Source organism: Pinus tabuliformis, chromosome X (assembly GCF_031772625.1).
Source record: "Pinus tabuliformis cultivar Carrire ecotype Pingquan chromosome X, CPIR1, whole genome shotgun sequence".
Taxonomy (NCBI): Eukaryota; Viridiplantae; Streptophyta; class Pinopsida; order Pinales; family Pinaceae; genus Pinus; species Pinus tabuliformis.
Genome location: NC_142308.1, coordinates 827,685,322 through 827,695,477, shown reverse-complemented (window position 1 = coordinate 827,695,477; position 10,156 = coordinate 827,685,322).

Sequence of the window (10,156 nt, the reverse complement as noted above, 5' to 3'; positions counted from 1 at the left end):
GGAAGGGGCACCAATAATTATGCTGAGTTGATCACCCTCAGACATCTCCTTCATTTCTCCATGGAGAAACATTGCAGGAATATCCAAATCTTTGGGGACTCCAAGAATGTTATCAACTAGATAAACAATACATCTATTTGTCATGCATATTCTCTGAGACCCATTCTGGAAGAGGCACACAGTTTCATTACACATTTTGATCACTTTGTTTGTCGCCATATATACAGGGAACGCAACCAGATTTCTGATCAGCTATCCAAGGAAACTGCGAATCAGCCTCGTGGTACATGGATGATTCAGGAGCAGAGGGACGGTGAACACTATCAGTACTACCATCGCCCATACATGGACTACAGAGCTTAACTGGCCCAGAGGGGCCTGATTTACATGTTTATTTTTTTGTATAATTTATCAGTACATATGTATATCTCGATCATAATAGCTGTATATAAAGGAAGATAAAACTGTAGTCCCTGTGTGGTGTTTTTTGATCTTTGAAATTATCGAAGAACTATTCTCCTTGTGTGGAGATTCATATATCTTTTTAATACATTCTTTTTTATAGGCGAACAACCTCACTATATAGCATATGTGACACTACATCTACAATATGTAATTTTCTTACTATCAATGAAAATTACGATTTTTCCTTGGGGAAAAAACAAGTATGCTAACCTAACATGCACAACATAAAATAAAATTTAAAGGCAATAACACCATAAACACATTGACACTAAAAGTTAGCCAGGAAAACCCAATTGGGGATAACCTGCAATGTGTGTGTCCTAATTTCTTCTTCAGAAATTGCTCTTTTAGAAAATTAAAATGATGAGGGAAAACTTCCCCTTGCACTCAACAACACCTTAAAACCCTGTGCGCATTTCCTGGATTGCACACTTCCCTCTCGGAATGACCCTCTTGCGCACAATATGGAACTTGCACAACTACCCTCTATGTGACCCTCTGCACAGGTGACCTCGGGTTGGTTGTAGGATATATGTAGTTGGAAACTCTAAGGACCGTACAACCTCTTTTATTCCACCCTTATGCACTAGAAGTGATGCCCTAGAGTTGAGCACGTTGGTTGCAAATGCTAAGTAGAACACACACACATCTAATGCACTAATTCGCTCTGTCCACCAACTGTTTTATCTCCCCTTTATAACTTGACTTGGGCCCCACCAAACACTCCCAGAGGTTGAGAATACTTTTTAACATTATGCTAAGATCAAATTATAATATGACTTTGGACAAATAATTTTTTCCTAAGTCAATACATAGGATATAATTAAAATCTACAATAGTGGAAATCCGTGGGTCCCTTTACTAGTCTAGGCATCATAGACTAGGCATAACCCTCGCTCTCTAACTTCATTCAACATTTGTAATGTTTTTATATGTTTAATATACTTTTTATTATATAATATTTATTTTTTAACTTTTAATATATATATAGAAAAAGAAGTAAGTAATTTTATTATGGGGATAACAAAATTATATATTCAAATATCTACGACATTTCATTCAAATGGCTTGTAGCTGAAGAAAAATGCAAAAATATACACATCATATGCATTCATTGATGTAAACAAAAGTTGAAACTTGAGACATAGTATCTATCAGTTGAACTTGTTAGTGTCGGTCTTGAAAGCCCTCCATCAGCGATCAAAACTCTTTGCATTTGCATTAGTAGGTGTCTCATCAGTGTCAAATTTTGCATCCCGTTAGGCATGCCATAACCCTGATGGAGGAGCTGGTCTATTTATACCCCTCTTGGCTTTGCTGGATCAGGTTATATCAGCCATTAAGTGTTTTCAAGATTGTCTTGTTTTGTCTTGAGGTCAAAGTCCTAGGTCTAGGGTTTTGGTCATTTATCTCTGCAAGGTCATGTCTCTGAAAATCCATGAGTGCTCAGCAAGCCAGAGGGAGGATTGTAAACATGTTTCTTCGATATTTTTTATCTTGTACAGTGAACTTTCACCTTGGATTTAAAAACTCTGTTTTTAAAGCCAAGGTCATTTTCTCAGTTTTTGTAAATAAGTGATGAAATTTCAAAAATCTTCAGCGGACAAAATGCAACCCTGGTCCCCTTGCCAAGGTCCCTCAGATGATCTACCTGCAAAAAGAACCAAGTCAAAGCACTCAATGAGTCAAATTCAGGATAAAGGAAACCAAAAATCAGTGTTATAAAAGTGTCAAAAATAAACTTTAGAAAGTGGGTTTATGAATGAAATTTTTTCAAATGGAGTTTATAAAAGTTCAAATTCCCTCCTTTCACTCTCATTGTGCATCCTAACGCTTGCAAGAGAGGTTTGAGAGAGTGATTGAGAGAAAGGAGCAAAGGCACAGCGATTTTGGGCAGCAGAGAGGGGCGCGACCCGTTGGGCGGCCTGCGCGACCCGTTGAACCGGCTTGCTGCAAACTTCAAAGAAATTTCCCAATCTCCCTCCAAATCATCTAATTTGTTCGAGGTAGGCTATTTACACATTATTTTTGTGGTTGGTGATGAATGTAAGCCCTCATGCTTGTATTATAACCTCAAATCATGTAAGTGAAAGGACATTATATGGCTGCAATGTTAATGAGCAAACTGTGCTAGGGTTTGTGTTGTTTCAAGCTATTTTTCCCTTTGGTTTGTTTCCCTCCTTTCCCTTTCACTCACACTTATATGTTCATCTCTTTTCCCATATTATTTTGTAAATTAAATGCAAATTTTTCCCCATCCCTAATCACTAAAATGAAAACCCTACCCCTCTCCCAAAGCATCAAAAAACAAAATTCAAAACCCTAATCCCCCTCTACCATATGCATGTGTAAATAAAAATGTTGGTAAATATGTCAGCATGTTTTGTGCATGGTTTCCCTTTTTCCCCTATTAAACATGTATACATATTCCCATGTTCACTTTCATACATGTTTTTCCCATATGCAATAATCTTTGCAAATGATTTCCCAATTACAAATATGTGTTCCTATATGCATAATGATTTGCAAAATTTCCCTTAAAAATTCCCTGTTATATTTATATATTCCCATTCCTTGTTAAAAGATCCCTCCCCTAACATTTCCCTCATGTCTTTTTCCCCTTGAAACAGCATAGAGTTCAACACTTTTTGCAGGCAGAGACAGCAGTTCAGTTTGTCCACTTTGCTCCTAAACCATGTCAGAAACCGAAACTTATGAGCAAAGTGATGACCATTCATCATCTACAGAGGTTGAGGTACAGAGGAGGCCTCGAAAAGGGGGTAAGGGTGGACATCATAAGCGAGAGGAGCCCACCTCTTTGGCAGAATTACAGGCCTGTCCTATGGCAGTCACTTGTTTTCAGTACATGTCTTGTTATCAGTTTTGTGAGAGGATCTCTCGGATTCAACATCACAGAGAGTTGGCTCGCCTCTTTGTTTTACATTTGCATGATGGACATGTCAACCTAGCAGGGGTAGATTTTACATTGACACCCGAGGTGATCTCACATGCTACAGGGATACCGAATGTGGGTGAGGTGTGGCCTAAGCGCAGGTTGCTAGATTTTGTTCACTTTGAGCCTTATGTCCGGCCACCATTCATGAGACATTTGGCGGGTGTTTTTCCATTCAGATTTCTCCGGAGCGAGTATGCTCCCATCATGAGGCTTATTATGCACTATTTTACCTGTGAGGGCAGATTTTCACAGGTGTACTCATATCACATTCGCCTTTTGATGCATTTCACCCGAGTGAGGATGATGAACATCCCGGTCTTCTTCTTTCATAACATTCAGAGGATGGTGCCCATGTTGCAGAAGAAGACCCCGGCCCAGCAGTACAGGAGCTTATGTCATTATGGTTTGATTCAGCTCATAGTCTTGCATCAGTTGACTCAGCAGGGCATCTCATGGGAGGAGTTCATTTCCCGTGAGTTTTTCACAGCACCACCCCAGCCACATCCAGAGGTCATTCAGGAGGAGGGAGGACCATCTCAGCAGCCTGATATTCCGGTCACTCGACATGTTAGTTCTTCACCTCAGCTCACTTATCAGAGAGGCCAGAGGGCCTTATTTGCAGCAGCCAGGCGAGTACTATCTCCACAGCAGGTGGAAGGGGTCTCGCCTTCATCATTAGCACAGCGAGTGTTATCTCCACATCAGGTGGAAGGGGCCTCGCTTTCTTCACCAGCACAGATACCACAGAGGGGCAAACAACCCATAATTCATGAGGGTCCATCAGGAGTTCCTGTTATAGACATTTTTGTGCCTAACAGCATGGAGCATGAAATGTCAATAATCTGAGGGATCCAAAGTCCCTAAACATGTTGTTCTTACCCTTAGAGGAACAAGGTCAGCAAACCACAGCACTGAAAATCAGTTCTCCACCTGAAAACACTCAAAAACAGGCTATTTCTGGATCATGTCAGCTGCTCCACTGAGCATCTGCGCTGAATGTCAACTGCTCCACCCTGTACCTGCGCTGAATGTCAAAACTAATGAAGGCTACCTGCGCTAGGCGAGATTGGCCAAGTGGCACAGTCATTCTGCAAGGTGTCAATTGCCCAGGAAGCTTCCAAACTGACACTTGGATCATGGAATTCGCCTTGTGATGAGTAAGAGGATCTAGATCTCCAAGTGGAGGCAAGAGACTCCAAGTGGACTCAAGAACTGAAGATTAACTGAAGTAGGAGAGGACACTAGTCAGCTTCATGTCAGTCTCAAGCTGACTCATGCTTTCTCCAAAACTTCTATATATAGAGCTCTCTCATGAGGTCTATGGAGGCTGGAATTTTGTGCAAGTAAGGAAGTGTTGTTGGTTTGTGTATAGAACTATTGGGTGATTGCTTTGAAGGAGGTGAAGAGGGGATTTCTTTCTGCTGGGAGGTGTTGCTGGATTGGGCCTATTATGGTTGTAACACTCTCAGAACTTTACTTCTTCCATTAATAAAGTATTTGAGGTTCTTCTATATGCATGTGTCTCTATGGTGAATTGATGCTTGTATATTTGATTTATTCTAATCCTTAAATCAGTTATGGATGTATGCTTCTTGTAGTATCCTTTTCTTGTGCTTTTACAGGATCTTTGTGTAGCTGGGCCGGTGAAAGAGCAAGGAGCCAGGAGCAAGCAGCAAGGAGCGAGGATTGGATCGACTATTAGCGCAAGATAACGGTTAGTAGATCATCCTTCTCTTCTCTCTCTCATCTCATAAAGAAGTAATCTTGAATAGCTTTGCATTCAGTTGTTGTTGAGGTACTATCACCCTTAGAGTGGGATAGGGTCATTCCGTATTGGATACTTTTCCCAACAACAAACTGGCGACTCCGCTGGGGATCGTATCTTGTTGGTTGTTTGTGTTTTTGCTATTCATTTCATAAACAAAGGGAGTACCGAATCGAACTGTGTTTGAATCTTTCAAATACAAAGTAGAGGGCAGCTACTCTAGCTCAGTTTCTGGGCAAGTTTATGATTTGAAGAGCTGATTCACAAGGACTCTAATAAGCTCTTAGTGATAGCTTTTCATCCTCCTTGTCATCCCTTAGTGTGTCCTTGACTGATAGCTTCTGATTTGAGCAAAAACTGTGAATTTTTGAGCAATCTGTGACCCGGAAACCACCAGAAACGAAAGTTTCGTTCTTCAGTGCAGGCTGTACAAAGGCTGTTTGCATTTCAGCGCAGTTCCCGAAGGGGCTACCTGCGCTGAAGGTCAAACAGGCAGTGTTCCACCTGCGCTGGACCAGTCCTGCCTTGTGCTGCTGGGGTTTCCTGCTGTGTCTTGCCCTGCTTTCACTCTTGTTTTGCTGTTTGTTACCAGTCAGTAGGCCTATCTGAAACCAACTTTCCTTGTCACTATTCCGCCTCAGTTGTATAAAGAAATTGTGTTTGTTCTTTGTGTATTTCTTATACATTTACAGTTTCCCATAACGAAAGTGAACTAGTCTTGCTGTGGCCTCTTAGATCTAGACCTGTGATAAAGTGTCGTTTTGATCTTAAGAGTTAGTTTGTTTGCTGTTCATAGCTGATTGAGCTTTTGCTTTCGTCATTTGGTTTGAGTTTATATATTTCTAGTGTCGAAACAAGTAAATCTTAAGGTGTCTTTTGATTTTGGACAAGCTTGTTTTCTTTCACCTGAAATTGAATTCAAAATTATACAACAGCTTTCTTTTTGCATTTCACCAACATTAAGAAAGAGAAAAGAAATACTTGCATTGTGCATGCGCATTATGACAGCTTGCATGTTGATTTAGGAAAAAGTGCATTAGTGTGTGTTTTATGATCTGTGTGAAAAGGTGTTATCTTTCTTTTCCCTCAGTAGTTAAGGTTTTCAAAGTTGAAAGATTGAAAAGCTTGCTTATCATCTTAGACTGCATTTAGGAGTGTTATCATACATCTCGTGGTGATCCATAAAGGCAAACTGCTAAACAAGATCAACCTTAAAATAAATTGAATTTACATAACAACGCATTGAAACATAACGCAAACATCTAGAGGTCTAAGCTAGAGACGTGTTCCGGTGTCGTTAAACGTGATATCTTAGCGTTGAGTGGTTGGGTGATTCCTCCACGGTGAAGCGATAAGTATCAATACGGACTTGTGCTCCCACGTACCGTCGCGTATATATTGGGAGACCCCTATAGGAATAAAGCCTTTATCCAATAGGAAACCGTGTCGGCCGCCCTACTGATCGCAATGCAGTGAACACAGCATTCACGAAGATCGACCACTCGTACCGTAAAACGTATTCTGTGGTTTTGCGAAAAGTTTGGCACACCCTCTGCCTAGAACTCCAGAGCAGTTTCTTTTAGCCTTTTTCAAACTCTATAACTGAAAAAGTCCATCCGAGCATTTGTCACTTCGGGCTCGTTAAAACATCGAAGGAGACTAGAGTCATCTTTAGCTTTTTCTCGACTCTTAAAAAGTGAAAAAGCAAGTTGTGTCTAAGCGTCGTTATAAAATTTATTTTAAACGGAACATAATCACCTCCTATTCCCGCGTTGATCTTAAGTTGAGAACATGGAACGCCCCAACCAAGGAACTCCACATGATGGAAATCCTAGTCCATTCTCCTCTTGGGGAGAAGTTGGTGCGCCCCACATGGCCACATTGTCGCTTCCAGGACTGACAATTGGCCTGCCTATTTGGCTTTTCTCAACTAATGTAGTTCAGACCACCATGGTTCCTGATCAGTCGAGTCAACAGTTAGATCAGTCTAGAGCTGCCCACCAGCCTTCCACTTCTTATAACTCTTCCTCTAATCCTCCATCTTCGCAAGGTGAGGCTGGCAAAAGCCAAGCTCCCATGGAGAAGAAGGAAAAGAAGAAGAAAGAGAAGAAGAAGAAGGAACCTAAGGCGACTGGGGGCAAGCAAAAGACATCTGACAAAAACCCACACACAGCACAGACCGGGCCTAAATCGCCATGTGTCATATGTAGAGGAGACCACTTCCATAGAGATTGTCCCTGTATTCCCCGGATACTAAGGGACTGGTCCCCTCGGTTGCACAATTCGGAAGCATCAACCTCTGATAGCCATGTTGATTGCTTACCGTCAACCAGCGAAAGTGAAGGTTCAAGACGAAGAGGGGGATCAAGATCTCCCTGCAGACTGTGTGAAGGCGGTCACGCCATCCACCGTTGTCCCTTCTTAGACGAAGCGAAGAGAGTTTTGGAAGATCGTCCGGTTTCACCGGTAATACTTCCTCCTGGATACAAAAAACTCGTGCCAAGTCCTTCGTTGGTTGAAAATACAGCTGGCCCGCTCAAGTGGTCAGCTGAAACGTCAGTCATTGAAAATGAACCTACTGAATCCAGACCAGACGAGAGTCTAAAGGTCGATACGGCAGTTGACCCGGTTCTTCCTTCAGAGGTTTCATCCTCAAATGACACCGTCACTGAAGATTCCTCTTCAAGTGACACCCTCACTGAAGAGAAAAAGGATGACACCATCCAGATTCTTTTCATCAACACAGATTCTGATGAGCATCAGGGCAATGCGCCCATTCCTTTATCGCAGGAAGGAACATCATCAGGATCGTATCTGGCCGTGTATTCGGTCCCACCACCAAGCAACCTGGTCGTATCCTTTGATTGGAACCAACTAGGCAGACCCCGGTTACCAGCCAATATACCATTCAGAATCATAGTCCAAATCTACAGAATGGTAATGGCTGGAACTATCATTGATGAAGGGGCATCTGTGAGTATCCTTTCCTCTATTGCTTGGAAAGCACTGGGTTCCCCGGCGCTTTTGCCTGAGATAAGAAATCTCTCGGGTTTTGATAAAGGAACCAGTCGACCATTAGGGATCCTCCCCAGTGTACCTGTTACATTGAAAGGGAAGACCGTTCAATTGAACGTGATGGTCATTCGAGGACCCTTGGATTATAACCTACTCCTTGGACGAGACTATATATATTGCATGGGAGCTATAGTCTCCTCACTCTTTAGAGTAATGTGTTTTCCACACGAAGGAAGAATGGTCAAGCTCGTAGACCAACTTTCATTTTCGGGATCACGCATCGCAAATAGTCAAATACCGACCCTGAATGGTCTATTCACCCAAGAAATGTCTCCACCCCCAGTCCTCCTTCCCGATGAGTGCGAGTGATTCGGAAAGATAGGGCTGGAACCCAGGGGGCATGCATCCTGGTCTGCTTCGGGCAGAGGAAACCTTGGGTATAAGGTAGAATTTCCGCGAAAAAGTATGACTAGTCCGTACCCCGTCCGTGGATGGAAGAGGGGTTGTTCTAGAACATGACTCTTTTGTCAAAGTTATGTGTTTGATGATTTTAGTCATTCACCTTTGTCTAAACAGGTAGGCTACCAAGGAAAGAGATTCTATTGCGGCAGCAAATGATAACCATCGTTGGGTAAAAGGCAAGCCTCACCCATTAAAACTAATGTTTTAGAGGATAAGTAGGGGCAGCCTCCAAAGAAAGGGATTCCTTTGCTACAACAAGTAGTAACCATCTTTGGATAACCTAATGATAGACATCGCCAAAGAAAGAGTTTCATTTGCGGCAGCAAATAAAACCATTTTTTGGATAACCTGAAAGAGGCAAGCCTCACCCATCAAAACAAATGTTTTGGAGGATAAGTAGGGGCAGCCTTGAAATTGTACCTTATACCTGGGGGCATGCAAACCTTTTGGAGTATAAGCAAAGAGCGGTCATTGATCGTTTCCTAACTTACATAAAGAAAGGATGGGGGGCAAAGGTCAAAAATTGCCAAATTTAGAGCATAGCTTATGTGAGGTGCAAGCTCTATAAAAATTGGAATCTTGCAGGAAGACATTTCTTATCCTATGACTGGTATATCGAGCAGTTTTACCGTGGAATTTATGCTTGTTAAAAAATAGAAAAGCGAGATCCGAGCAGTTTTAGCGTCATAGTTCATGCTCGTTAAAAAATAAACATAAGCTTTTGAGCAAGAGTTTCCTCCAGAGTTCAAGCTCATTAAAAAATGAACCTATTCTGGTAAATAACCATTGTGATCGTAAATTTATTAGCCACAAAAGCCTTGGTCGTGTTTTGCACTTGCCACCTCCATTTCATTTGGCCAATCGTTCACCTCCATATGATTGTTTACCCATTTTGAGGAACAGCTGCGAAGAGTGATTTCACTTAGCCATCCTTGTGACACTGCCGTGATTGGAAAATTCCAACCTGTACCTGGAATCTGCTGCTATCCCTGTTTATCACTCGTTCCTCAAAAGACGAGTCTTCTTTGAGCTCTTTTCATTTGACTCGTAAAATATGAAAAGTTTGCCGAGTTTTGGCCTTCCAGCTCGTTAAAGTGACCGGAAGAGCTATCCCTCCTCTAGATTTTAATCTTTTTGGACCTGAGGGATTATTACACAAAAAGGTCGAGCGCTTGTTTTATTTGGCTCGTTAAAATTATCGAAAAATCATCCCTTCTGTATTGTTTTATACTTTTTCGGACTTAAGGGATTAGATGACGAAAAAGGAATTTTGGAGTTAACTTTCTGTACCTTTTCAGACTCTCTAAAAATGAAAAGGGCCGAGTTTTCCTTGTCGTTAGACTCGTTAAAATGATTAAATAGCGACAAACTTGTCTTTAGACGAGAACGAGTTTCCCTATCGCTAGGCTCGTTAAAACATAGAGATGGGCTTGCCCGAAGGGCAGGTTATAGAACAAGCATATGTTATCCTCCTCAAGCTTGACAAAAATAAA